This window comes from Triticum dicoccoides, chromosome 3B (assembly GCF_002162155.2).
Source record: "Triticum dicoccoides isolate Atlit2015 ecotype Zavitan chromosome 3B, WEW_v2.0, whole genome shotgun sequence".
Taxonomy (NCBI): domain Eukaryota; kingdom Viridiplantae; phylum Streptophyta; class Magnoliopsida; order Poales; family Poaceae; genus Triticum; species Triticum dicoccoides.
In genome coordinates, this window is record NC_041385.1 from 207421836 (window position 1) to 207429002 (window position 7167).

Consider the following 7167-nt stretch of genomic DNA (forward strand, 5'->3'; position numbering starts at 1 on the left):
TGTGTTGCAACTTGTGTGGTATCCTAAATTTGTGCGATGAATTAAATCTTTAGTTTCAACCAATGTGAGTGATTTTTTTGGTAAAATTTTATTAACTGTTTTCACTCTCAGTAAATCCTGAAGTGAGATTTTTCTCGGAGATGTTGCAGCATGCCTTCTTCTTCACGACATAGATTTTTATTTCATGCAGCACCATAGCAGCAGACTCACGACCCCAACCATGCTACCAAGTGCAAATTCATGTGCACATTTTTGCACCAAGCTAATCACCTCCCTAACACCCCACAGTCTCAGAGGGAGAGATTTGTGAGTAATTACTCGGGTACAAGTTACCTCCGGCACCCTGATAGTAGTTAGCACCTAACACCGCACCTAATCATCGTGATCACTGCCACTGCAGGGAGCTAACACTTGAGCGGCCGCATCAAGACGATCATCGAGGATCATCACACACAGGAGCACGGAGAACCCCAGCAATGCTGCCAACCCCCCGCACATCAGGATCACGTACCAGTCCGGCATCACCTCCGCCATTAGAGCCTCGTCTCGAGCTCCTGCAAACAGAAATGAAGAAGAAGGGAGGAAGCGTAGAGCGAGGTCAGATGGAGGAAGAAGAAGGAGCACCGCGGTCGTTTTATAGCTCGAGATCGGTGTACGGTGGGCGAAGTCCACCAGCGCCGCTCGTCGCTCGATCGCCGGTGTTTGGAGGCGAATCCACGAGCAGTGCCGACGGCGCACTGGCTCGCGAGGTGAGTGCACGCTGCGCCGGCAGCTAGCATGCTGCGCACTACCGCAGTACGGCCTAGATGCCCTGCGAGCTAGACGTCGCCAGTGGAGAAAGCGCGGGAAAGCGCGCGGGAGGGAGGAAGAAGAGAGAACCAGAGGTAGAGGAAGAGACCGACAGTGGGCCCCGGGTCCACCTTTCAGCCACAGAGAGCCCTATGCTCTCGGGTACGACCAGCGTATTTTCAGTAATTTAGAAGTTTATTCTAAATTTACTGTAACCAATCGTAGAAAGTGCCCGTAAATTTTTCCACGCATCGCCAGTATGCCACACTGTAGTTTTGCACCAATTATTGCCCACTCACTGTAGCTACGTTTTAATTTCAGGAGTAGGATGGTTGTTTTTGTGATAGTAGGAGTAAACTTTTTTTCAAAACAACCCCTTTTCTTAAGGGGGGGGGGGGGGTAGTGTTGTAACACCCCAAAAAAATTAACCATGTTTTGAATTATTAAAACTTTGCCAGGAGTTTAAAAATTTTGCTTTCTGGATTTTCTTTTGATTTCAGAACCCCTTTTCTTTAATATTGTGGAGTTTTTATCCCAAGTGGAAACTGTCCAAAAATATTATTGGACTTCTATACTGTGTCAATAAAACAATTCTTAATCAGTGGTTTTATTTGCATACTTGTTTTTCCTGAGCTTTCTTTTAAAATGATTTTTCATAAGTTTTGGAGCCTCTTTTGCACTGCAACCATTTGATAAATTCATCTAAAATTTTCACCAAAAATTGGGGATGACATATGATGTCCCTAAATCACTTTTATGCAAAAATATTCCTTAGTCATTTGGAGATTTTGAGTTTTGCCACAAGTTTTTAAATCTGGTCCAGTTGCACTTTTGCACTACAACCTATTTAAATACTTCTTTAAAACTTCCACCAAAATTAGGGGATGTCAGTAGAAGTATATTATTCATCTTTGTGCAAAAACTCATTGGTGTTCTTTGAAATTTTTTGAGTGAATCAACCTCATTTTCATTCTGGTCCAACTTGATGATTTGTACTGCAACCATATTTTAACTTGCTCCTATACCCATGATTCTTTTTCCTACTTGTAGTCCTTCCTACAAAACCCTTAAGTCCAGGAGCATGAACCCATTGGAATATTTTTGATCCATGAAATGACAGCCTTTAGTTTCTGCCCAAATTGGTTTTCTCATATAATTGCACTAACAAGTTTTTTTGTTCGACAAACTAACCTAGCCACCATCACCTACACCTAAAGAGACACTGATATGGAGATTTTGTCTAGTCCAAGAACTGCCTGGATGCCTCTAGCATTTTGTCAAACACCTTGTGTGCATGGCCAGTTGTGGCATGATTTTTAGTTAGCATTGCAAGATTGGTTCCCTTACCTAACCCCCATGTCCTTTAAGCTTCTTGCTAACCCTAACCTAGTACTGTTAATTGCCAGCCTCGCTCAAGCACTCTAGGCCACCCTGGCATTCTGTTGAACACATAGCGTGCGTGCTCCGGGCACGCCCAGAGCGCATGTTTTGCACGGTGCGCACGCAACCGAGCCGCCGGGTTTACTCACCCGCGCCCTGGCCTTTGCTCGCCTGCAAAGCCACCCCCGGCCTCAACCGCTCACCAGAACAGGCCAGCCGTCCCAGGTCCGCACAGTGCCGCCGTCAGGTCGGCCACGGCGGCTAGCGGACGGCCACAGTGGGCTTCTACCCCGGACGGCGCCGCCCGAGCCACCCCAGCGCGCCAGCTGCCCTCTGCAACCGTGTGATCCTATCCGCAAGCCCGTCCTCTAGCTCGCGTCGCCGCCACGTTGCCCTACAGCACAGAATGGCGGTTCGTCGTCGTTCTTATCCCCGGCTGCCTCGGGACCAACCTAACCGCGCTATAAAAGGGACCCCCGAGCACGTTCGAACCTCAGGCAGCCTCATGCCATCCCCTCGAAGCCCCCACAGCCAGCAAAAGGCAACAGGAGGCCGTCTTCCTTGTCTCCTGCCGGATCGACCGCCGCTGCCCTCCGGTCCGTTTCGTTGCAAACAGGCCTTTCCCCGTCCATCCAGCACCGCAAACCCCTTCCCCTTGACCTTGCGGAGCCGCCCAGCCGCTCAAACACGATCGGAGGCCACCATAGCTCAAACCCCTCAATTCATCCCGAAGCTACCTCCGCCGTGGAGCTCGCCGCCGGTGACTCCCTCCGTCCCCACCTGCCTAGAGACCACCAGGAGGACCGCCCTGGACCCGCGGATCCATCCCTATCCTCCGGAGCCCGCGAGGGTCCGCCAATTGCCGGCGACGATCGCCGGAGTTCTGCCCCCGCTCGGACAGAGGAAGAGGAGGGAGAAGGGACTGGTTAAACCTGACCAGTGGGCCCCCCTGGACCCACTCTCAGTGACCCACGCGCCGTCCCCGCTGGAGTAAGTGAAGACGTAAACTCGGAATACGCCTTCGACGTGGTTAGTTTCGAAACGTTTTTCTTTTTTTCTTTTTTATTTTAAAAACAGAATTTGACCAAAACTTTAACGGGCTATAACTTTTTAGATATAACTCCAAATGAATTGATTCTTTTTCCTACCTCTCTCAAACAGTGTCTTGTTTATTTTCAGATTTATTTGAAAAAAAATTAGACAACTTTTTTGTACTGTTTTTGAAACTATTTATTAATTCAAAAAATTTAAATAGGATATTTGGAGGGGAGATTTTTAACTTTCAAATGTTTGGAGTGCACCTCACCCCTCCACAACTTGAAGGCAAGCATTCTGAACCCTGGCATAATATTTTCGTGTGTTGTTTGATACGATTGCAACACCTCGCGTCTCGGAGTTTTTCGTTATTTTTTTTGTGATGATATGTTCAAACTCATGAGTGCATATTGATAATTCCTGCTGTTGGAGTTTGATATGCTTGGGATAGTAGTCACCATCACATGCCTCTCATGCATACCGGAAGGAAACCGGGAAAGCCTCTCTCTTTGGTAGACACGAGCTTGTCTACGGTCATTGAGACGATTGTGTCCGGCATGGCATAGTGAGACATGATGAGTGGTGGTTATGTTTGTTGGTTGAAAACATATTTGTTATGCTAATCGTGCAGGTAACACCTAAACCTCCTGAGTCGACCGTAGATCAAGTCTTGTTCCAGTAACCCCCATACTTGTTTCGTACTACCACTTGTCCCTGCGGTAGGTAGGGTACGGTTCAGTAAGTTGTCAACCCCTTTCTAGCACACACCGTACAGAGAGGCCATGGTGGAAGATACCGGCTGCATCCGGTAGGCATGCCACCTAGTCCGGGGGCATGTGTGTTCCGGTTGTAGCCGAAGGGGGTATCTCCCCCAGTGTGCGCGCGGTATAAATTTTGTGATCCCATGCTAATTGAGGTTGTAGCATCCCCACTTAGAGTTTTGCTTACCGAGTGTCGTGGGTGATTCCATACACCGATGAGTCAAGCTGGTGTGTGCGGTTGGGTGTGTTTTCACCTAAAAGACCGTAAGCGGAATTAGTCCGGATGGACTAACGGAATCCGTTACTCATGGGTAAAGAGTACACCCTCTGCAGAGATTATATCTATTCGAGTAGCCGTGTCCATGGTTAAGGACTACAGTTTGGGTTGGGTCAAGTGTCGGTCTTAGTGTCGGTCTTCAGAGGAAAAACAACTAAGTCAGAACATTGATTATGACCGGTGACATATGATGATTATGATTATTATTATTGTGTACTAACTATTTTCATTACTTGATATATTGAGTATCCCTGGGACGGTTCTACCTCTTGGATATTCACTGTGATTATTCTGTTATAAGCCCTTTATGTGGTGTCGCATAGACGCCCGACTGTGGCATGCTTGTTATTTATTTACCATATAAGCCCTTTCTATGGTGTCGCACAGACGCCCGACTGTGGCATGTTTGTTATTTGTTTACCATGTAAGCCCTTTATGTGGTGTCGCTGAGACACCCGACTGTGGCATGCTTGTTATGTATTTACTTCATAAGCCCTTTATGTGGCATCGTACAGACGCCCGACTACGGCACGTTTGTTGCTTATTTCACTTATGATCCCTTCCTGTGGTGTCGCTCAGACGCCCGACTGAGGCATTCTATTTCTACTCTCTAATTTCATTATTCATGTGTTAAGTGAATAACTTGTTTGCGTGCACCATGGATTTCATTTCTGTGACTGATGTTGCGATCATAGAATATTTCAGAGCATGACTATCGTTTGTTATATTATACCTGTGTTCAAAATGTTTGCGAGTACATTCAAAGTACTCACTGGCTTGTCCCTGGCTATTGTCTTGGCCAGATTTCTTGCTTGGAGAGGAGCGTTGCGATGACAGCCCCGGAACCTAATCAATGGTGATAGCAGCCTCGCGAAGATAGGAGTTATCAAGGTCAGCTGTTCATGTGGGAAATGGAGTTCCACATACGCTGATGACCACAAACCGCTTCCGCCATCAACCACTAGAAACCATTTGTTGTACTCAGAGGACAGAATGGTCTTGTACTACATATTTTGTATTTTTCTTGGAATTTTTGTATCAAGTTGGTGCCTCGTCAGCTAACAGTAATCCTGGGGCTGGTGAGCACAAGGGCCATTTTCTGGAAATTAATATCCCGAAAATCCGGTCCTGACAGCATCTTCGTCACCTTGATGTTGCAGATTGATGGTGAAACCAACAACGGCAAGCACCCGACCGTAGTAGTGCGGTCAGGATGGTCCTCGGTGTCGAAGATGATAGGCGTGCTGGACTACTTCAGCGGCTTTCGTGCATCGAACGATGGCTCCACCGCTGTGACCTCACGCGCCCACTGCTTGAGCTGGCGGTGAGATGCATGCAGTGCTGCATCACCATCGACGCACATGGCTTCTATGGCTTTCTGAAACTCGTGGTCGCCGGACTCATCGTCCTCGTTGTGATCATCGTCTTCCTGCTTCTTATCGCGGCCCCGGGCGGGCCTCTCTTGTTGATTGTCCTTGCCGCGACGGCCTCCTTGGCCGCCATGCTTCTTGCCGGATCCCTCGGCACCCTCTTGGCCCTTCTCCTTGTCCCACCGCTCATAGTCGGCTTTCTGCTTCTCAGCGAGCAGCTCTACTTGCCGGCAGTTCTGGCGGTCATGGCCCTTGGTGCGGTGGATCTTGCAATACTGCTTGTCGGAGCCCCCTGGCTTATCGGTAGCCGCCAAGGCCCGGCAAGCAGCACACTCGACAACCTCCTTGCAGGCATCACTTGCCTTGGGTTTCTTGGTGGCACCGGTATCGTCGGACCCCTCAACGGCAAGCATGGTCTTGCCCTTGATCTTTCTGTTACGGTGCCGGCCTTTCTTCGCCGGGGTGGAGTATCATCCGTGGAGTCAGTTTCTGCGCCGGCGTCTTCGCCGGGGTACTTCTTTCCTTCTTCAGTGCGAGTGCACCGATCGGCCAGAACATAGAGTTCGGCCACATCCCTGACCTTGTTCATCGCCAGCTCTTCACGCATCTTACGATTGCGCACATTCTGATGGAATGCACTGATCACGGCGGCAGGATGGACGTCGGGGATGTTGTACTACACTCGACTGAACCTTTGGATGTACTTACACAAGTTTTCTCCTTCTTTCTGGGGGATAATGTGCAAGTCGCTTGCCTGGCCATGAGCTTGGTGGCCTCCAGTAAAGGCGCCAACAAACTCATGACACATATCCGCCCAAGAAGAAATGGAGTCTACCGGCAAGTGCATCAACCATGACATAACATTGGGCTTGAGTGCCAACGGGAAGTAATTGGCAAGCACCTTGTCGTCGCAGGCCCCAGCAGCTTGCATCGTGATGGTGTAGATGCTGAGGAACTCCGACGGATGATTCTTGCCATTGTACTTCTCGCCAACGTCGGGCTTGAACGTGCGGTGGGAGGGCCACTGGAACTGTCGCAGCTCATGGGTGAAGGCCGGACAACACACCTTGTAAGGTAGGCCACCGTAGCCTCCTAGTGCTGGGTGGTCCGTAGTGGGCCCTGCCCGCCTGTCCGACTAGTGGCACGAGTCGCGCCGGTGCTCGATGGTGGTTCAAGCGTCCTCATGAGCTCGCTCCCGAAGAACTTGGCGTTGGTCGCGGTGGGTTCGCGGGTCGGACGATGCTATGGAGATATCATCATGAGAGTCGTCGCGATGGACCGACACCCGTGGTGGCCGGGATGGAGGACGGGAGTGCACCGTGGCCGCATCGCATCCGGCCCGACCTCCGCTGGCATGCGGTGGCTCGATGGAGTGAAGGCCTATGGGTCCTGCCGGCCGCAACTCATTGTTGTTAGCAATGTCGATGAGGCTACGGACGGTGGCCGTCCATTCGTCAAGCTTCTCCGCAGCGAGAGGAAAGTCGAGGAGCAGCTGCACGTGTGCTAGGGCTTCTGCTGGCGTGGGCGGTGGCAAAAGCTGTGTGGGCCGGGACGC